General features: G+C 40.0%; 2 pseudogenes; both read left to right on the forward strand.

The window, feature by feature from the left end:
* Positions 1–10,462: 10,462 nt before the first annotated feature.
* LOC120111439 (small nucleolar RNA R71) lies at positions 10,463–10,560 on the forward strand (annotated as a pseudogene).
* Positions 10,561–20,320: 9,760 nt separating this feature from the next.
* LOC148700667 (small nucleolar RNA R71) lies at positions 20,321–20,418 on the forward strand (annotated as a pseudogene).
* The last annotated feature ends 2,987 nt before the right edge of the window (positions 20,419–23,405 follow it).

The following is a 23,405-nucleotide window of genomic DNA, read 5'->3' on the forward strand; positions in this document are numbered from 1 at the left end:
AGTTACCAATTTATTTAACAATTCTATTTTAGTGCATACAACCTTGTTCATATGGTAGTTTACTATAAACTATTCATATGAAGCTGGAAGGGATTACGAGATCAAATCCGTTTGCAATTCCTTGTGCATGGTCATGCCAAGCTTCTCAAGCTTCTCTAAGTCCTTTATCATGGTCAAACCATGATCATGGACAGACTGCCCATCGTTCATCTTGGCTTTGAAGAGCCTCTTGGACACTTCAAACCGAGCTGCGTGACTCTAATCACCATACAACTTTTGCAGGTGATTTAATATGTCCCTGACAATCTTTATGTTCTCATGCTGGCATTGTAATGCATTGGACATGGATGCCTTTGTGCAGCACCTAACTTTATTGTTATTGTTCGTCCACTTAACAAGCGTCTTACGCTGATCAGTGATCGGACGGATTGGTAACATGGGGATTCCATGGTCTAGCATATACCCAAATTTCTCACAATTCAAAACTATTTTTGAAATTTGCTGAGCCAATCTTTATAATTGGATTTGGTCAAACGGTTGTTCTATAGGATATGAGTTAAGAGTCTAGAAGCTGACTTTATAATCCTCAGAGAGTAAAGATTCTAGTTAGACTTTTGTACTTGATCCTAATCTGTTCTAAGGTCTTTTAGAACAAATGTAACTCCCACTATTTTCTCGAATCCCTCACACTCCCCTGGTGGGGAAACGGAAATCCCACACGACTAGGGTTTCTAGTGGGTACTGCGGTCCCACCAATTTACACGCCACCTCACCTAACAGTTATTGGTGACACATAGATGGATGAGTGTACAACTCTTGTACAATGCTTCTCAAGCATGTTGCAGTGTAACTTGGTCTCTAAGCCATGAAGACCTCACCTAACAGTTATTGGTCCCATTTCTTAGTTAAGTCAGACCCACCGTATAACCGTAGGAATAAAGTCGTCATTGGGTCCTCACCTAACAGTTATTGGTGCCCAACCCCACCTTTACCCTACAACATCTCATGTCTATAGAGAGGTCCAGCCCCCCGATGCAACTTGACCACTGTGTCCAGCCGAGACAAATCAACATCAGAAAGGCCTTAGCAGCTCTACTACAGTGGAAGACCTATTGACTTAATATTGGTTAATCAGGTCTTAGTGTTTGCAACTTGAGCCCTTCATAAGAGGTAATCGAACAATTGGCCAGGTAAGCAGGTGGGAGGCTCCCCTTACTCAGAGAGTAAGGTCCTAATTAAGTAACCACCTTTCATGCTTTCCTAGACACCAATTAGATCAATTAATCTAATATGACTTGCTCATGTCGGTTCACTCTCGACTTGATTGAGGAGGTTTTGATTTAGGTCTCAATTGGGTTTGCTACATCACATGTAAACCTATCTACCCGACTCGCATTCACATCTCATGCAAACAGTACATCACAGGCAGTTATAATCGCAGCATCAAATAAAGTTAAACTTTAAATAGGTGATGATCATGGATTCTAATTAGGTCGTATTACAAGCACATGCACATCAATCGATCATGTGGTCTTCAACTCTTGAATTGGTTCTAAGCCTCCTTGATTCGATCCTTGATCAACTCTTGATCCCATCGCCATCAACCGCTTAGATCACCTTTCATCTCATGCCTTTGCTTCAGCTTGATCGTTGATGTACATCACATCACAGAAATACAACCAGATGTAAAAATAAAAATAAAAATAAATTACATCTCCTTTTAGGAGGCACGCAGGCCTCTCAAAACATCAAATAAGATGCATGCAAGCATCTGAAAAATTACATGACATTGCAGATCACATCGCAGGTCATTACATTTGATACCAAAAGGGTTTGAATCCTATGATCATCACCGTATGCAACAATTATAATTTTCAGATCTGAAAACTAACTGATTATATCATGACATAGGTCGCTGATCATGCTAATCATGATTCTAAACTTTGTAATCCCATTAACAATGCAATTAGAATCATCTTTTTATCACATAAAAATCAGCATGCAAAAATCAGCACCCCTGAAAAATCTGCATGCAGAATTTTTCAGCATGCATGATCATTCAATTTTCAGATCTAATAAGCCTTTAGATATTTAATTCTTACCTTAATCTACGAAGCCTAGGCTCTGATACCACTGTTGGGAACCCGCCCACGCCGCTGATATTTCAAAAAATTTTCAGATGGCAGCGGAATCGGCATGCACGGGATCTACGTTCATCGCATGAACGTTGTTTCGAGACCTTTCGTAATTAGGTAAGAATTAAAACTTTTAAAACTATTAGGAAGATCAGATCTTCACCTTGCGCGGGTAGATGATCACCGCAAATCTGAATTCGTGGTTTTTGGAAGAGGGTTCGCTTGAAGCCGTTCAAACGTCCGGCCTCTACGGGTATCCACACGAAGCAGGATCCGATCCAAGCTTTCTATCTCACCGGGGTGCTAGCTCCCTTGCAGAGATAACTTTTGATGGCTGATCTCCTCTCTTTCTTTCAACTCATGAATGTACTTGAGAGGAGGAAGAAGAAGGAAGAAGAAGAGGAAGAAGCAAGGCCCCTGCAGCCTACTTTCTTTTTCCTGCGTTGGAAGGAGGAAAGGAGGAAGAGGAGGGCGCCATGGCTTCTTTTTCCCTTCTTCTTGCTGGCGGCTCAACCAAGGGAGGGAGAGGGTGGCCACGTGATGGAGAGGAGGGGGATTCCTATTTTCATTAGGTCAGCCCCCAAGAGTCCTCCTTTTATAACATCTAGGGCTCCTACAAGTTAGGAGCCCTTGATGTATTACCAAGAGGGGTGCCGGCCCCTCTTGTTGCCGCACCAAGATATCCAAGGAGGAGGGGCGTGAGCCCCTCCCTCTCATGTTGCCCTAATCCTCATCTAATGAGGATTGGGAGGCCCTAATGTGGTTTAGCCTTAATCCAATTAGGCTTAGCCCAAGGGTGAACCAATTTGGATCCAATCTAGGCTAGTCCTAATCCAATTAGGACTTGAATGAACCATGACTCAATTGAACTCTTCAATCCTAATCCAATTAGGAGTCATGTTGATTCATTAGATTAATAATTAATTTAGACTTAGGGAATCCTAATCCAATTAGGATGTATTTAATTTTAGTCCTAATCCAATTAGGACTCTATTTGAATCCGAAGTCCTAATCCAATTAGGATTTCTAGGAATCCTACTCCAAGTAGGAATCCAATTTTAATTCAAAATTCCTAATCTCATTAGGGTTGTAGGAATCCTATTCCAAGTAGGAATCCCAGTCCTACTCCAACTAGGATTCCCAGTCCTAATCGAATTAGGACTCTAGGAATCCTACCCGAAGTAGGACTCTTGTTTCAAGTCCAATTAATTAATTCCCTTTGTTCCTTCTTCAACTTCTTATCAATCAAATTGATTACTTGTGATTCCTAATCACGATTTCAACCATCGGATCGGTCAATACTTCTAGTGTGTGTGACCCCATAGGTTCTATTCTGACTGGTAGTGAGATATATTGTGATCTCTATCTCAATATCATTGAAAACTCCTTTCAATGGGTTGGAACGATTCCAACTCAACTCATTAGGGTTTATCGATCATCAAGATAATCCCTATGAGTCCCACCATCCACCAGTGACACCTAGCAGCATGTAGTGGCTACCCAGCAGAATGGAATGATGAACCTCTAGGTGCAGTTAACGTGTGATACAGTCCTACTATCGTGGATCCCTACAGGGCGGAGGTCATGGACAACTCGTCAAACCCCATCGTCTGTCATATGTCAAGATTTATTCGACTTGAGTTCGCTAATGGAAAACTCTTTTTCCACTTTATATTACTGCCCTGGCCAAGGTCTTAGAACTCAGTCTAACAAATCACATAGGATCACTCCTTTTCTATCAAGGTCGATAGATTCCTTATAGGTGCATACCCTACTCCTACAGTGAACTTACTGCAGCCAATCTACACTGCATGGACCCATATGGCTAGAGACCATGTATGTGTGCAGTCAAACTACAATAACCTCACTGTGAGTAGCCGAAGCACCGCAGGTCAAAGGACCAGTCACACTACTGCAACATCAAGCAAGTCACTGACGAGTGGATAGACATCCAAGTGACTTCTTGTCTTGGTCACGCTCAGTACCCTTGTTCTCTAACAAGCACCTGCACTATCACTTCAGTGTCCCTACACTGTGGACTCAAGTCTCGTCCATCCAGAAGGAAAGTGATCTGTGCACTTATCGGATCGATCACCGTCCTCGTGATGATCCATTGATCAGGAGCATTTAGAAATTAATCACCAATGATACATGCCTTAAATTCTCAACTCTTGAGAATATGTATCATCATCTTATTAATTCCTTGGACGATTCATAGACACATAAATAATATGAATGAAAAGATGCCTTTTATTTATTCAATAATAAATAGTCAAGTACAAAATTATGTCCCTAGAATCAACAATGTGTCAGCCAAATTGGCTTCTAGGGCATACATCTAACACAAACATCATTCATAAAATGATATATAATGAAATTTAAGTCAATGCACACGTGATATATATTTTTCTCAAGCATGGCAACTATCAAAGCAAGGGTAATACTGAAGTGTAGTATGCATAAACAGATGACTTTCTTAGAGCACTAATACCTCCACCACAGCAAGGTACCGCTTGAATTTTAGGTGCACTACTCAAGTTCACAAGTGTTTACTACAATTTATTAGACCCTGATCCATCAAATTTTCAGAATATCTCATGTTGTCTAAATTTGTCAAAAATGGTTCGCATATAAAGAAGGAGCTATCAATCCCAACTAAACATCCAAAGTACACAGAGTTCCAAATTAATGGAGTCAAACCAGCCATTACCACATGTCACTGGGTTCAGTCTGACCAACCCTATTCATGCTTATTTTTATTTTTAAACACATATGACGATTACAATAATCCAACCTCCTTAGGCTCTAGTAAGGTCCATGTAGCGAGTTTTCGGCCAATGACTCCTGATCCAGTTGGCTCAAGGCATTAGGTGAAACACCCCTCGGGCTTAATTACTCGAACCAGACTACACCACGAGGTCAGACCTGTCATCTTTTTTTTTTTTTTTTTTGCAATAAAAAGAGAAGGTAAACTGAACCATATAACGTGACTGCATTGTGGCTATAGGTCAACCAAGGTCGGAACATAAGGCACTTAGGTGATCTAGCTAGGGTATTCAACTTCTATCTTTATGTGAAAACCAAATCATGAACCTTATAGTACGGACAAGGATACTCATACTTCTTTTACAGATATGGCTTAATAAAAATGCACTAAACAAACGTGAACTCCTGAGGCCTTCCTATAGTCATTAAGTTCATGTGCGGTGATCTAATAATAGATCTCTAATCAGTCATAGTATGCATATGTTTCTTGCCTTAATAGTTGCACAAACTTAATATGAAAATACATGTGCATTGGTAATAAATCAAATGCAAAAACAAGTTTTTTTTTTTTTAATCAAAATATTTCCCTCCCCCCAACTTAAACATTGCATTGTCCTCAATGTAATAGATACAAGAAAACTATATACGAGAGACAGTAAAGAAAATAATATTGGAGAGAAGAGGAATACCTTGAGCTGTTGATATCTAGAAAATAAAACCTACAAAACTAGAAAAATAATCCTAACTAATATACACGTACCTTTGCCTTCATGCTCAGTCATAAGAAGGCTCCCCCAAGAAAAAGGAGTCCACTTCATCTGCAAAATTCTCAAGAAAAGGTTTTAACCTGTGTCCATTTACCTTAAAATTTTTACCATCCCGTGGATTCTCAATCTCAACCGCCCCATGTGGAAAAACAGTTTTTATAATGTAAGGACCTGTCCATCTCGATCGCAACTTACCAGGAAACAGATGTAAGCGGGAATCATATAAAAGAACTTTTTGCAAAGGTTCAAAAGATTTTTTTAAATTGATTTATCATGTAAGATCTTCATTCGTTCTTTACAAATCTTAGCATTATCATAAGCATCTCTGCGAATCTCGTTAAGCTCGTTTAATTGCAATTTTCTAGCTAGACCGGCATCTTGTAAATCAAAATTCAATTTTCTAATTGCCTAATACGATTTATGTTCTATTTCTACAGGAAGATGACACGCTTTTCCGTAGACTAGCCGGTAGGGAGACATGCCAAGATTGGTTTTATATGCAGTCCGATAGGCCCATAATGCATCTGATAGTTTTAAGGACCAATCTTTTCGTGATGGATTTACCGTTTTTTCTAAAATACGCTTGATTTCCCAATTGGCTAATTCTACTTGGCCACTAGTTTGCGGGTGATATGGGGTAGCAACTCTGTGGGTGACACCATACTTTTTTAATAATATCTCAAAAGGCTTATTATAAAAATATTTTCCACCATCACTAATTATAACCTTGGGCATCCCAAATCGTGAAAAAATATTTTCTTTTAAAAACTTCAGGACAGGTTTGTGATCATTGGTCTTACAAGCAATAGCTTCTACCCATTTGGACACATATTCGACACCGACTAAAATGTACTCATATCCAAAAGATGGTGGGAATGGGCCCATAAAATCGATGCCCCATATGTCAAAAATCTCAATAGTAGTAATGGGCTGAAGAGGCATCATTTGCCTACGAGTTAGACTCCCAACACGTTGACATGGGTCACATATCCTACAGAACTCGTGGGCATCTTTAAATAGTGTAGGCCAATAAAAACCACATTGCAATACCTTAGCTGCCGTTTTCTTAGAAGCAAAGTGTCCACCACAAGCATCAGTGTGACAGAAAGAAAGTACGCTTTGTATATCATGATCTGGTATGCATCGTCTAAAAATTTGGTCATTGCAATATTTAAATAAATAGGGTTCGTCATAGTAATAATTCTTTACTTCGCGCAAGAAAATTTTTCTATCTGTCGACCCCCAATGTTCCGGCATCCGGCTTGTAACAAGAAAATTTACAATATCTGTATACCATGGTATACTAGAAAGTGCAAACAACTGCTTTTCAGGGAATGAGTCTTTGATGGGAAACTGTGGCACTGAATCATGAAAAACTAATCGTGATAAATGGTCAGCAACCACATTCTCTACTCCCTTTTTATCTTTAATGGTGATGTCAAATTCTTGGAGTAGAAGTATCCATCGTATTAAGCGTGGTTTGGCCTCTTTCTTATCCAGCAAATATTTTAATGCTGCATGGTCCGTGAAGATAACAATAGGAGCACCAAGGATATAAGAGCGAAATTTATCTAAGGCAAATACTACAGCAAGCAATTCCTTCTCGGTGGTGGTGTAATTCATTTGAGCATCGTTTAAGGTTTTGCTTGCATAGTAAATGACATATGGCTTATTATCCTTGCGTTGTCCTAGGACGGCTCCTATCGCATAGTCGCTAGCGTCGCACATAATCTCAAAAGGTAAGGACCAATCAGGTGGTCGTACGATGGGTGCAGTGCTAAGCATAGACTTTAACTTTTCGAATGCCTTCTGACAGGTTTCAGTCCAATTGAATGTGTATCAAGGGACAGGAGGTTACATAATGGTCGAGCTATGACACTAAAGTCCTTGATGAACCTCCTATAAAATCCGGCGTGACCCAAAAATGATCGAACATCTCTAACCGTCTTGGGTGCAGGTAGCTTAGCAATTAAATCGATCTTAGCTCTATCTACTTCCATGCCCTTCGATGAAACAATATGTCCTAGGACAATTTCCTTTGGTACCATGAAGTGGCATTTCTTCCAATTCAATATCAAATTCTTTTCTATACATCGAGCTAAGACTGCTTGTAAATGTGACAAGCAATCATCAAATGAGTAACCAAAAATGGAGAAGTCATCCATGAACACTTCCAAAAACTTTTCGTTCATGTCTTCAAAGATGCTGAGCATGCATCTTTGGAATGTTGCAGGTGCATTACACAACCCGAATGGCATTCGTCGGAAAGCAAATGTGCCAAAAGGACAAGTGAAGGTAGTCTTCTCTTGATCTTCTGGTGAAATTTCAATTTGATAATATCCCGAATAGCCATCGAGAAAACAATAGAAATCATGCCCTGCAACTCTCTCCAACACTTGGTCTAGGAAGGGTAGAGGAAAGTGATCCTTTCGTGTGACCAAATTCAGCTTTCGGTAGTCGACACACATGCGCCAACTCGTCGGGACACGAGTTGGAACTAGTTCACCTTGTTCATTTTCTACTACCGTCAAACCCGATTTCTTAGGAACGACTTGAGTAGGGCTTACCCACTTGCTGTCGAAAATTGGATAAATAATACCCACGTCAAGCAACTTGAGGACTTCTGCCTTAACCACATCTCTCATCGTAGGATTCAACCTTCGTTGCATTTGCCTTGTGGTTTTGGCATTGTCCTCCAAATATATCCGGTGCGTGCAAATTAAGGAGCTAATTCCCTTCAAATCGGCAATAGACCATCCTAAGGCTCCTTTATGATTCTTTAAAACATCAATTAATTTTTTTTCTTGGGTATGATCAAGTCCAGACGAGATGATTACAGGAAAAGTATCTTCGGGTCCAAGAAAAGCATACTTAAGTTCCTTTGGTAAGGGTTTCAATTCGAGCTTGGGTGCTTGCTCATGGGATGGTTCTATTTTCACCTCTCGAGGCGACAATCTCTCAAATTCTCCTTCTTTTGGTCTCCACCCATTGACCATCTTGATATCCAGATTATCCACAATATGTGTGACTGACAAATCATCATCATTGGTTCCATTAGGACACCAATCAATTAAGCTATCATTGAATGGGTCGTTAATTGCTTTAGCTAACAAATAATCTTTTGCGATGGTTTCAACCCAATCAACCTCCTTACTCTCTTCGGGATCATTGGGTTGTTTGCACACATTAAAAATGTTCAATTCTAAGGTCATGTTACCAAAAGAAAGCTTCATGACGCCATTCCTATAATTAATCAATGCATTAGAAGTTGCAAGAAACGGACGTCCTAAAATGATCGGAATCTGAGACTGTGAGTTCGAAGCCGGATGTGTGTCCAATACAATAAAATCGACAGGAAAGTAGAACTTGTCTACTTGGACTAATACATCCTCGATAATCCCCCTTGGAATTTTAACTGACCTGTCAGCTAATTGCAAAGTGACGGAGGTTGGCTTCGACTCACCTAAACCAAGTTGCTCATATACAGAATATGGCAACAAATTCACACTTGCCCCTAAATCTAACAATGCTCGCTCTATCCTAAAGTCGCCTATGATGCATGAGATGGTTGGGCAACCTGGATCTTTATATTTAGGGAGAATGTTGTGCTGCAAAATAGCACTCACGTTTTCAGTTAAAAATGCCTTCTTCTTAACATTTAATCGGCGCTTAACAGGACACAAGTCCTTTAAAAATTTGGCATATGAGGGTACTTGTTTGATTGCATCAAGAAGAGGTATATTGATTTTTACTTGTTTAAAAAGCTCAAGAATTTCAGAGTTAGGTTCGAGCTTTTGCAACGGCTTTAACCGTTGTGGAAAAGGACATTCAACTTTCTTAGTAGAAGTTGGGACCTCAACTTCTTCTTTGTCCCTTTCATCAACTTTGGGAGCATCAGAATTAGAAGTGACTTGCGATCTCAATTGGACAGTTTGATCAATGACTTTCCCATTACGCAAAGTCATGATGCTCTTTGCATGCTCTGTATGCGAACTAGAAGGAGCCGTATTATTACTACCATGCATTTGTGGGTTAGGTTGGGGTTGAGCTGGAAGCTTACCCTTCTCTTGGGTACTTAGGACGGTAGTCAACATTGACAATTGGTTCCTTATGTCTTCAAAATTTCGAGTATTTTGAGCATTGATATTAGCTTGACCTTGTAGAAAAGTTTGTATGGATTGCAATGTATCCTCGATATTTGGCTTTTGAGAAGGTGATGGTGCATAAGGAGGATGTGCAGGTGGAGGAGCTGAATGGTGTGACTGTTGAGGATGATCGTTTCTCCACCTAAAGTTTGGATGATTCTTCCAACCAAGGTTATAGGTATTCGAGTATGGATCGTTATAAGGCTTTTGGTAGGAGTTCATAGCATTTGCTTGATCGTGCAAGACTTCTTTGAATGCCGGTATGGTGGGACAATCTGTAGTAGTATGACCCGACATATCGCAGATACCACAACACTCGTTTCTAAGCTCTATAGTCTTGACAGGCTCAACCTTCCTAAGCTCAATTTCTTCTACCTTCCTAGTGAGGGCTGCCATTTTAGCATGAAGATCATCCTCAGTTCTGAGGTTGTAAAGGCCTCCCTGTACAGAGCTAGTAGGCTTAGGTAAAGACTTGGTATTTCTATCCCCGTTATCCCAAAGTTGGGCAGTCTCAGCAAGGGAATCCAAATACTCCCATGCCTCATCAGGTTGTTTTTCTAAGAATCTACCATTGCACATGGTCTCTACAAACTGTTTCAACTGTGGAGATAAACCTTCATAAAAGAAGCTAATGGTTCTCCAAGTTTCGAACCCATGATGAGGGCATGAGGGAAGAAGGTCTTTAAATCTTTCCCAACATTCATAAAATGTTTCATTATCTTTTTGTTGAAAATTGCTAATATGTCTTTTTAAAAAGTTGGTCCTTTGTGTGGGAAAGAACTTCTTCAAAAATTCTCTCTGCATATCTTGCCAATTTCTTATTGATCTAGGTCGCAAAGAGTTTAGCCATGTTTTGGCCTTATCCTTTAGAGAGAAAGGGAACAATGTCAACTTGAGGACATCCTCGGTGACATTTGGCACTCTAAATGTAATGCTCAATTCTTCAAAATCCTTTAAATGAAGATACGGACTTTCGGACTCTAACCCGTGGAACTTGGGCAGCAATTGAATTACCCTGGGTTTGATGTCAAAATGTCCTACATTATCAGGAAAAATTATGCATGAAGGCTGACTAGTCCTAGCCGGTTGTAGGTATTGTCTTAGAGTCATAACATGGGGTTCTCGTTCTCGATTGTGGTGACTCTCCGCATCTTCATTTAGATCAGCCATCTCACAAGGTGTGAGATATTGAGAAGGAATTTCAGGGGTATGTCCTAAGGGATGATCTAAAGTTGTACGACTTAATCGACCAGTGTCGTCCCTATTCCACTTTAGCATGCAAAATAATTCCCTCTCTTTTTTTTTTTTTTTAAAATTATAAGTACCAACTAAAGATAACCTAAAACGACACCTTAATTCAAAAACTATTCTCAATCAATCATGCAACAAAACATTACACCTCAATTTCTAATGTTTTTCTTAAATTTCTAGACAGCTCCTAACTGGTTTGAAGAGGACACCTAAGCCTCCAATCCGGTCTAATGAACCTAGTTGACCAGGTAAGCTCCCAGGTAAGTGGAGGGGTCACGATGCGTTCGCAAAGGTCCCACTTAAAACCCACTTGCCTCGAACAGATGAACTGTTTCCCTTATAGGGACAAAGCTTGCCTAGACATCAACTAAGCCACAGAGCGAAATTGGTGCAACTTTTGGTGGTCTTCGTCCTATTGAGCTCGAATGTCCTTAGGGGCCAACGTCTAGTTGATTTTAGTTAAGCTTGGGACATTTATGCACTGGGGTGTTTTTTTTTGGGCTAAGGACGAGTGATGAAATCCCGACCTTATCTTTTTAAATGGGTTCAGCCCTTAGAATATTTTATGCTGATGCCTTATACTATATGCAACAATCAAGAGATTTTTTTTTTTAATATTTTATGGCATGACATTAAATTTCATTGAATAGGTGATCAAGCAAATTATTTCTTTCTTTTTTTAAAAAAATTTTATGAGTTGAAGTCTGAAATTTGAAATTTGAATTCTAAAATTTGAAATTTAAAATTTTAGGTTTTCCCTCTCTTTTTTTTAATTAAATAATCACCCTTGATCTTTTTTCTTAAAGTTTTTTTTTTTTTAAATTTTTAATTAGCAACAAGGGTTAATGAGATATGATAACAATAAAATTCTGATTCTAAAAAAAAAATAAATGCAGAAAATTTAAAGTAGAAAGCAGCAAGGTTTCGTATTAATCTGATGGTCTTAAAAATGTCAGAATGTCAATCAAACCGTTCATATTATCTAGCAATGTGTCTTACACTAGCGGACCAAATTTGAGTCAAATCAGACGGCTAATTTATATGATATCAGAGTTTGATGCAAACTGTGCAGGGAATTAAAAATAGTAGTAAAGATGCAAATTTTTTTTTTTTCAAAAGAAAAATACTAACTACTAAGGTAAAAATTAAATCTAAAATTATACTAATAACTCAGCCGTTCCCCGGCAACGGCGCCAAAAACTTGGTGCAAAAATAAAACTGTTCTCCCAAGTGCAGGAGAATCGCACAAGTAGTATAACTCGGAAGTCCGAGGTCGATTCCTCAGGGAACGATCTATGGATTATTAGCGTAATCTTTCGATGTGATTTTTAGTCGATCTTTAGAAATTAAAAGCAGAGAATAATATGTGATTAAACAACGTTCAAGAATATAGAGAAAGCTAGGGATCCGGAATCTTCCTTGACAATATTACTTTCAACAAATAAACTCGGCGATTCTTGATTAAGGATTAATAAGATGGGGTAGTTCTAATCATGGAGTATACAATCTGAAAACATGAATTAAATATCCAAGTATTTATCGTGCCGGTTACGTCTACGACAAATCAAGCATCGAAATAATTCATGCATCAATATATATAAACCATGTAAGATCTATCTAATAAATAAATATGCAAGAATCCAAAACATACCAATGGATATAAAACAATTAGAATTAAAGTTTAGAGTGTACTTGATGAAAGCAACATGACAAGGGTTCATCCATCACCCTTTGCCAAAGGAATTAGCAAGCCATTACAAACATCAGCCTCTCTCCCTTTTCTCTCTCTCTATTTTTTTCTTTCTTCTTTTTATTTTCGGAAACAGGGCATACCCTGTTTCCTTTCTTTCTCACTTTCTCTCCTCTGTTTTTTTCTTTTTCTTTCCACTGCAGCCGCCCGCCTCCTTTCTTCCTCCTGTTTTTTTTTTTTCAAATCGGGGCTCCCTTCTTTCGGATCAGAGGCCTCCTCATATAGATCCCCAGAGCCCATGGAATCGATGATTCCCCTGATCGCGCGTGGGGAGGAGCGGACGGCAAGGATCGTGCGTTGCGGACGATGGGCTGATGCTGGTGCGGACGATGCGCGGACGTTGCGACGCTTCACGGGATGCTGGTGGTGCCGAGCCGCTCACGAATGGCTGGAATGGAGGAAGAATCGGGCGCTGATCTCGGCTGGGAGGTGAAGCGGACAGACGCCATGGATTACGGCTGGGAAGAAGGCTGGGAAAGAAGATGATGCGGGAGAATCGTGGAAGGCTGCAGGGGGCGCTGATCTCGGCTGGAAGGACGGGATCAATGGCGCTTTGGGTGTTCTGGGATGAGACGCGGCAGATGGCTGGGATCGATTGGTGCCTGGGAGCCGATCGCGGTAGCTGGAGCTGGAGGGTGAGAGGACGGCTGCGGGATTGAAGCTTGGAATGCAGTGAAGACGGGGTGCTGGGAAGTGATCGCGGGAGGAGGCTTTGATCACGGTTGCTGCGACGTTGGAGCTGAAACGGGTCCGGAAGAAGGGGATCACGGGCTCGGAAGCTGTGGAGATGATCGCGGACTGTTGGGGAGGTCGCCGAGATGGTCATGAATGGCTGCAGGCGAGATCAACGGGATGCTGGGGGTTTCACGGGTGGCTGGGAGAAGCGTGAGATGGGCGCAGGTCACGGATCGCGATCTCCTCCGGACGGCGGCTGGGAAGCTTCACGGGCTGCAAGGATGGGAGAGTTGATCGCTTGCCAAAAGGGTGGATGGCTGTGATCGTTCCCTTTGAATGGTCACCAAGTGTTGCTCCAGTGTGATTAGGCTTGGCTGCTACTGTGGTTGTGAGCTTGATGAATGATAGGTTTGACCAAGCCATAGTGAGATTGGGTGCGTATGATTTGGGGCTATGCATCTTTCTGAACCCAATTATACCAAATGTGCATTTTATTTCTGATTTGTGCCAAATAAAAAAATATGAAATTATTGTAGCTCTTTTATCATTATTTGTTGGAAATATATTAATTTAAGCTGTGTGTAGATCGCACTTTTGTGCTCTCATCATACCCCCCAACTAGCTTATTGCTAGTCTCTAGCAATTAACGAGCAAATAATAATATCAGTGTACAAAAAGTGTTGGTCAATCATTTGACTTTTTATTAAAGTTAAAGACATAAAACTAAGATATGTACCCACTTTCGTAGGGTATCACGATTGCACTTAGCACGTGCAACAAGCCGTTAAACCCCTAGGTTACCCTAGTGGACGAGTGTTGTCTCGTGAGGGTTTGCAGTGATGTTACCCACAAACATCATTCATAAAATGATATATAATGAAATTTAAGTCAATGCACACGTGATATATATTTTTCTCAAGCATGGCAACTATCAAAGCAAGGGTAATACTGAAGTGTAGTATGCATAAACAGATGACTTTCTTAGAGCACTAATACCTCCACCACAGCATGGTACCGCTTGAATTTTAGGTGCACTACTCAAGTTCACAAGTGTTTACTGCAATTTATTAGACCCTGATCCATCAAATTTTCAGAATATCTCATGTTGTCTAAATTTGTCAAAAATGGTTCGCATATAAAGAAGGAGCTATCAATCCCAACTAAACATCCAAAGTACACAGAGTTCCAAATTAATGGAGTCAAACCAGCCATTACCACATGTCACTGGGTTCAGTCTGACCAACCCTATTCATGCTTATTTTTATTTTTAAACACATATGACGATTACAATAATCCAACCTCCTTAGGCTCTAGTAAGGTCCATGTAGCGAGTTTTCGGACAATGACTCCTGATCCAGTTGGCTCAAGGCATTAGGTGAAACACCCCTCGGGCTTAATTACTCGAACCAGACTACACCACGAGGTCAGACTTGTCATCTTTTTTTTTTTTTGCAATAAAAAGAGAAGGTAAACTGAACCATATAACGTGACTGCATTGTGGCTATAGGTCAACCAAGGTTGGAACATAAGGCACTTAGGTGATCTAGCTAGGGTATTCAACTTCTATCTTTATGTGAAAACCAAATCATGTACCTTATAGTACGGACAAGGATACTCATATTTCTTTTACAGATATGGCTTAATAAAAATGCACTAAACAAACGTGAACTCCTGAGGCCTTCCTATAGTCATTAAGTTCATGTGCGGTGATCTAATAATAGATCTCTAATCAGTCATAGTATGCATATGTTTCTTGCCTTAATAGTTGCACAAACTTAATATGAAAATACATGTGCATTGGTAATAAATCAAATGCAAAAACAAGTTTTTTTTTTTTTTTAATCGAAATATTTCCCTCCCCCCAACTTAAACATTGCATTGTCCTCAATGTAATAGATACAAGAAAACTATATACGAGAGACAGTAGAGAAAATAATATTGGAGAGAAGAGGAATACCTTGAGCTGTTGATATCTAGAAAATAAAACCTACAAAACTAGAAAAATAATCCTAACTAATATACACGTACCTTTGCCTTCATGCTCAGTCATAAGAAGGCTCCCCCAAGAAAAAGGAGTCCACTTCATCTGCAAAATTCTCAAGAAAAGGTTTTAACCTGTGTCCATTTACCTTAAAATTTTTACCATCCCATGAATTCTCAATCTCAACCGCCCCATGTGGAAAAACAGTTTTTATAATGTAAGGACCTGTCCATCTCGATCGCAACTTACCAGGAAACAGATGTAAGCGAAAATCATATAAAAGAACTTTTTGCAAAGGTTCAAAAGATTTTTTTAAATTGATTTATCATGTAAGATCTTCATTCGTTCTTTACAAATCTTAGCATTATCATAAGCATCTCTGCGAATCTCGTTAAGCTCGTTTAATTGCAATTTTCTAGCTAGACCGGCATCTTGTAAATCAAAATTCAATTTTCTAATTGTCCAATACGATTTATGTTCTATTTCTACAGGAAGATGACACGCTTTTCCGTAGACTAGCCGGTAGGGAGACATGCCAAGATTGGTTTTATATGCAGTCCGATAGGCCCATAATGCATCTGATAGTTTTAAGGACCAATTTTTTCGTGATGGATTTACCGTTTTTTTCTAAAATATGCTTGATTTCCCTATTGGCTAATTCTACTTGGCCACTAGTTTGCGGGTGATATGGGGTAGCAACTCTGTGGGTGACACCATACTTTTTTAATAATGTCTCAAAAGGCTTATTACAAAAATATTTTCCACCGTCACTAATTATAACCTTGGGCATCCCAAATCGTGAAAAAATATTTTCTTTTAAAAACTTCAGGACAGGTTTGTGATCATTGGTCTTACAAGCAACAGCTTCTACCCATTTGGACACATATTCGACACCGACTAAAATGTACTCATATCCAAAAGATGGTGGGAATGGGCCCATAAAATCGATGCCCCATATGTCAAAAATCTCAATAGTAGTAATGGGCTGAAGAGGCATCATTTGCCTACGAGTTAGACTCCCAACACGTTGACATGGGTCACATGTCCTACAGAACTCGTGGGCATCTTTAAATAGTGTAGGCCAATAAAAACCACATTGCAATACCTTAGCTGTCGTTTTCTTAGAAGCAAAGTGTCCACCACAAGCATCAGTGTGACAGAAAGAAAGTACGCTTTGTATATCATGATCTGGTATGCATCGTCTAAAAATTTGGTCATTGCAATATTTAAATAAATAGGGTTCGTCATAGTAATAATTCTTTACTTCGCGCAAGAAAATTTTTCTATCTGTCGACCCCCAATGTTCCGGCATCCGGCATGTAACAAGAAAATTTACAATATCTGTATACCATGGTATACTAGAAAGTGCAAACAACTGCTTTTCAGGGAATGAGTCTTTGATGGGAAACTGTGGCACTGAATCATGAAAAACTAATCGTGATAAATGGTCAGCAACCACATTCTCTACTCCCTTTTTATCTTTAATGGTGATGTCAAATTCTTGGAGTAGAAGTATCCATCGTATTAAGCGTGGTTTGGCCTCTTTCTTATCCAGCAAATATTTTAACGCTGCATGGTCCGTGAAGATAACAATAGGAGCACCAAGGATATAAGAGCGAAATTTATCTAAGGCAAATACTACAGCAAGCAATTCCTTCTCGGTGGTGGTGTAATTCATTTGAGCATCGTTTAAGGTTTTGCTTGCATAGTAAATGACATATGGCTTATTATCCTTGCGTTGTCCTAGGACGGCTCCTATCGCATAGTCGCTAGCGTCGCACATAATCTCAAAAGGTAAGGACCAATCAGGTGGTCGTACGATGGGTGCAGTGCTAAGCATAGACTTTAACTTTTCGAATGCCTTCTGACAGGTTTCAGTCCAATTGAATGGTGTATCAAGGGACAGGAGGTTACATAATGGTCGAGCTATGACACTAAAGTCCTTGATGAACCTCCTATAAAATCCGGCGTGACCCAAAAATGATCGAACATCTCTAACCGTCTTGGGTGCAGGTAGCTTAGCAATTAAATCGATCTTAGCTCTATCTACTTCCATGCCCTTCGATGAAACAATATGTCCTAGGACAATTCCCTTTGGTACCATGAAGTGGCATTTCTTCCAATTCAATATCAAATTCTTTTCTATACATCGAGCTAAGACTGCTTGTAAATGTGACAAGCAATCATCAAATGAGTAACCAAAAATGGAGAAGTCATCCATGAACACTTCCAAAAACTTCTCGTTCATGTCTTCAAAGATGCTGAGCATGCATCTTTGGAATGTTGCAGGTGCATTACACAACCCGAATGGCATTCGTCGGAAAGCAAATGTGCCAAAAGGACAAGTGAAGGTAGTCTTCTCTTGATCTTCTGGTGAAATTTCAATTTGATAATATCCCGAATAGCCATCGAGAAAACAATAGAAATCATGCCCTGCAACTCTCTCCAACACTTGGTCTAGGAAGGGTAGAGGAAAGTGATCCTTTCGTGTGACCAAATTCAGCTTTCGGTAGTCGACACACATGCGCCAACTCGTCGGGACACGAGTTGGAACTAGTTCACCTTGTTCATTTTCTACTACCGTCAAACCCGATTTCTTAAGAACGACTTGAGTAGGGCTTACCCACTTGCTGTCGGAAATTGGGTAAATAATACCCACGTCAAGCAACTTGAGGACTTCTACCTTAACCACATCTCTCATCGTAGGATTCAACCTTCGTTGCATTTGCCTTGTGGTTTTGGCATTGTCCTCCAAATATATCCGGTGCGTGCAAATTAAGGGGCTAATTCCCTTCAAATCGGCAATAGACCATCCTAAGGCTCCTTTATGATTCTTTAAAACATCAATTAATTTTCTTTCTTGGGTATGATCAAGTCCAGACGAGATGATTACAGGAAAAGTATCTTCGGGTCCAAGAAAAGCATACTTAAGTTCCTTTGGTAAGGGTTTCAATTCGAGCTTGGGTGCTTGCTCATGGGATGGTTCTATTTTCACCTCTCGAGGCGACAATCTCTCAAATTCTCCTTCTTTTGGTCTCCACCCATTGACCATCTTGATATCCAGATTATCCACAATAGGTGTGACTGAGAAATCATCATCATTGGTTCCATTAGGACACCAATCAATTAAGCTATCATTGAATGGGTCGTTAATTGCTTTAGCTAACAAATAATCTTTTGCGATGGTTTCAACCCAATCAACCTCCTTACTCTCTTCGGGATCATTGGGTTGTTTGCACACATTAAAAATGTTCAATTCTAAGGTCATGTTACCAAAAGAAAGCTTCATGACGCCATTCCTACAATTAATCAATGCATTAGAAGTTGCAAGGAACGGACGTCCTAAAATGACCGAAATCTGAGACTGTGAGTTCGAAGCCGGATGTGTGTCCAATACAATAAAATCGACAGGAAAGTAGAACTTGTCTACTTGGACTAATACATCCTCGATAATCCCCCTTGGAATTTTAACTGACCTGTCAGCTAATTGCAAAGTGACGGAGGTTGGCTTCAACTCACCTAAACCAAGTTGCTCATATACAGAATATGGCAACAAATTCACACTTGCCCCTAAATCTAACAATGCTCGCTCTATCCTAAAGTCGCCTATGATGCATGAGATGGTTGGGCAACCTGGATCTTTATATTTAGGGAGAATGTTGTGCTGCAAAATAGCACTCACATTTTCAGTTAAAAATGCCTTCTTCTTAACATTTAATCGGCGCTTAACAGTACACAAGTCCTTCAAAAATTTGGCATATGAGGGTACTTGTTTGATTGCATCAAGAAGAGGTATATTGATTTTTACTTGTTTAAAAAGCTCAAGAATTTCAGAGTTAGGTTCGAGCTTTTGCAACGGCTTTAACCGTTGTGGAAAAGGACATTCAACTTTCTTAGTAGAAGTTGGGACCTCAACTTCTTCTTTGTCCCTTTCATCAACTTTGGGAGCATCAGAATTAGAAGTGACTTGCGATCTCAATTGGACAGTTTGATCAATGACTTTCCCATTACGCAAAGTCATGATGCTCTTTGCATGCTTTGTATGCGAACTAGAAGGAGCCGTATTATTACTACCGTGCATTTGTGGGTTAGGTTGGGGTTGAGCTGGAAGCTTACCCTTCTCTTGGGTACTTAGGACGGTAGTCAACATTGACAATTGGTTCCTTATGTCTTCAAAATTTTGAGTATTTTGAGCATTGATATTAGCTTGACCTTGTAGAAAAGTTTGTATGGATTGCAATGTATCCTCGATATTTGGCTTTTGAGAAGGTGATGGTGCATAAGGAGGATGTGCAGGTGGAGGAGCTGAATGGTGTGACTGTTGAGGATGATCGTTTCTCCACCTAAAGTTTGGATGATTCTTCCAACCAGGGTTATAGGTATTCGAGTATGGATCGTTATAAGGCTTTTGGTAGGAGTTCATAGCATTTGCTTGATCGTGCAAGACTTCTTTGAATGCCGGTATGGTGGGACAATCTGTAGTAGTATGACCCGATATATCGCAGATACCACAACACTCGTTTCTAAGCTCTATAGTCTTGACAGGCTCAACCTTCCTAAGCTCAATTTCTTCTACCTTCCTAGTGAGGGCTGCCATTTTAGCATGAAGATCATCCTCAGTTCTGAGGTTGTAAAGGCCTCCCTGTACAGAGCTAGTAGGCTTAGGTAAAGACTTGGTATTTCTATCCCCATTATCCCAAAGTTGGGCAGTCTCAGCAAGGGAATCCAAATACTCCCATGCCTCATCAGGTTGTTTTTCTAAGAATCTACCATTGCACATGGTCTCTACAAACTGTTTCAACTGTGGAGATAAACCTTCATAAAAGAAGCTAATGGTTCTCCAAGTTTCGAACCCATGATGAGGGCATGAGAGAAGAAGGTCTTTAAATCTTTCCCAACATTCATAAAATGTTTCATTATCTTTTTGTTGAAAATTGCTAATATGTCTTTTTAAAAAGTTGGTCCTTTGTGTGGGAAAGAACTTCTTCAAAAATTCTCTCTGCATATCTTGCCAATTTCTTATTGATCTAGGTCGCAAAGAGTTTAGCCATGTTTTGGCCTTATCCTTTAGAGAGAAAGGGAACAATGTCAACTTGAGGACATCCTCGGTGACATTTGGCACTCTAAATGTAATGCTCAATTCTTCAAAATCCTTTAAATGAAGATACGGACTTTCGGACTCTAACCCGTGGAACTTGGGCAGCAATTGAATTACCCTGGGTTTGATGTCAAAATGTCCTACATTATCAGGAAAAATTATGCATGAAGGCTGACTAGTCCTAGCCGGTTGTAGGTATTGTCTTAGAGTCATAACATGGGGTTCTCGTTCTCGATTGTGGTGACTCCCCGCATCTTCATTTAGATCAGCCATCTCACAAGGTGTGAGATATTGAGAAGGAATTTCAGGGGTATGTCCTAAGGGATGATCTAAAGTTGTACGACTTAATCGACCAGTGTCGTCCCTATTCCACTTTAGCATGCAAAATAATTCCCTCTCTTTTTTTTTTTTTTAAATTATAAGTACCAACTAAAGATAACCTAAAACGACACCTTAATTCAAAAATCTATTCTCAATCAATCATGCAACAAAACATTACACCTCAATTTCTAATGTTTTTCTTAAATTTCTAGACAGCTCCTAACTGGTTTGAAGAGGACACCTAAGCCTCCAATCCGGTCTAATGAACCTAGTTGACCAGGTAAGCTCCCAGGTAAGTGGAGGGGTCACGATGCGTTCGCAAAGTTTCCACTTAAAACCCACTTGCCTCGAACAGATGAACTGTCTCCCTTATAGGGACAAAGCTTGCCTAGACATCAACTAAGCCACAGAGCGAAATTGGTGCAACTTTTGGTGGTCTTCGTCCTATTGAGCTCGAATGTCCTTAGGGGCCAACGTCTAGTTGCTTTTAGTTAAGCTTGGGACATTTATGCACTGGGGTGTTTTTTTTTGGGCTAAGGACGAGTGATGAAATCCCGACCTTATCTTTTTAAATGGGTTCAGCCCTTAGAATATTTTATGCTGATGCCTTATACTATATGCAACAATCAAGAGATTTTTTTTTTTAATATTTTATGGCATGACATTAAATTTCATTGAATAGGTGATCAAGCAAATTATTTCTTTCTTTTTTAAAAAAAATTTTATGAGTTGAAGTCTGAAATTTGAAATTTGAATTCTAAAATTTGAAATTTAAAATTTTAGGTTTTCCCTCTCTTTTTTTTAATTAAATAATCACCCTTGATCTTTTCTTAAAGTTTTTTTTTTAAATTTTTAATTAGCAACAAGGGTTAATGAGATATGATAACAATAAAATTCTGATTCTAAAAAAAAAATAAATGCAGAAAATTTAAAGTAGAAAGCAGCAAGGTTTCGTATTAATCTGATGGTCTTAAAAATGTCAGAATGTCAATCAGACCGTTCATATTATCTAGCAATGTGTCTTACACTAGCGGACCAAATTTGAGTCAAATCAGACGGCTAATTTATATGATATCAGAGTTGATGCAAACTGTGCAGGGAATTAAAAATAGTAGTAAAGATGCAAATTTTTTTTTTTCAAAAGAAAAATACTAACTACTAAGGTAAAAATTAAATCTAAAATTATACTAATAACTCAGCCGTTCCCCGGCAACGGCGCCAAAAACTTGGTGCAAAAATAAAACTGTTCTCCCAAGTGCAGGAGAATCGCACAAGTAGTATAACTCGGAAGTCCGAGGTCGATTCCTCAGGGAACGATCTATGGATTATTAGCGTAATCTTTCGATGTAATTTTTAGTCGATCTTTAGAAATTAAAAGCAGAGAATAATATGTGATTAAACAACGTTCAAGAATATAGAGAAAGCTAGGGATCCGGAATCTTCCTTGACAATATTACTTTCAACAAATAAACTCGGCGATTCTTGATTAAGGATTAATAAGATGGGGTAGTTCTAATCATGGAGTATACAATCTGAAAACATGAATTAAATATCCAAATATTTATCGTGCCGGTTACGTCTACGACAAATCAAGCATCGAAATAATCCATGCATCAATATATATAAACCATGCAAGATCTATCTAATAAATAAATATGCAAGAACCCAAAACATACCAATGGATATAAAACAATTAGAATTAAAGTTTAGAGTGTACTTGATGAAAGCAACATGACAAGGGTTCATCCATCACCCTTTGCCAAAGGAATTAGCAAGCCATTACAAACATCAGCCTCTCTCCCTTTTCTCTCTCTCTATTTTTTTCTTTCTTCTTTTTATTTTCGGAAACAGGGCATACCCTGTTTCCTTTCTTTCTCACTTTCTCTCCTCTGTTTTTTTCTTTTTCTTTCCACTGCAGCCGCCCGCCTCCTTTCTTCCTCCTGTTTTTTTTTTTTTTCAAATCGGGGCTCCCTTCTTTCGGATCAGAGGCCTCCTCATATAGATCCCCAGAGCCCATGGAATCGATGATTCCCCTGATCGCGCGTGGGGAGGAGCGGACGGCAAGGATCGTGCGTTGCGGACGATGGGCTGATGCTGGTGCGGACGATGCGCGGACGTTGCGACGCTTCACGGGATGCTGGTGGTGCCGAGCCGCTCACGAATGGCTGGAATGGAGGAAGAATCGGGCGCTGATCTCGGCTGGGAGGTGAAGCGGACAGACGCCATGGATTACGGCTGGGAAGAAGGCTGAGAAGGCTGGGAAAGAAGATGATGTGGGAGAATCGTGGAAGGCTGCAGGGGGCGCTGATCTCGGCTGGAAGGACGGGATCAATGGCGCTTTGGGTGTTCTGGGATGAGACGCGGCAGATGGCTGGGATCGATTGGTGCCTGGGAGCCGATCGCGGTAGCTGGAGCTGGAGGGTGAGAGGACGGCTGCGGGATTGAAGCTTGGAATGCAGTGAAGACGGGGTGCTGGGAAGTGATCGCGGGAGGAGGCTTTGATCACGGTTGCTGCG

The sequence above is a fragment of the Phoenix dactylifera genome, chromosome 11, assembly GCF_051530095.1.
Source record: "Phoenix dactylifera cultivar Ajwa chromosome 11, Ajwa_hap1_PhDact_Kaust_v1.1, whole genome shotgun sequence".
NCBI lineage: Eukaryota > Viridiplantae > Streptophyta > Magnoliopsida > Arecales > Arecaceae > Phoenix > Phoenix dactylifera.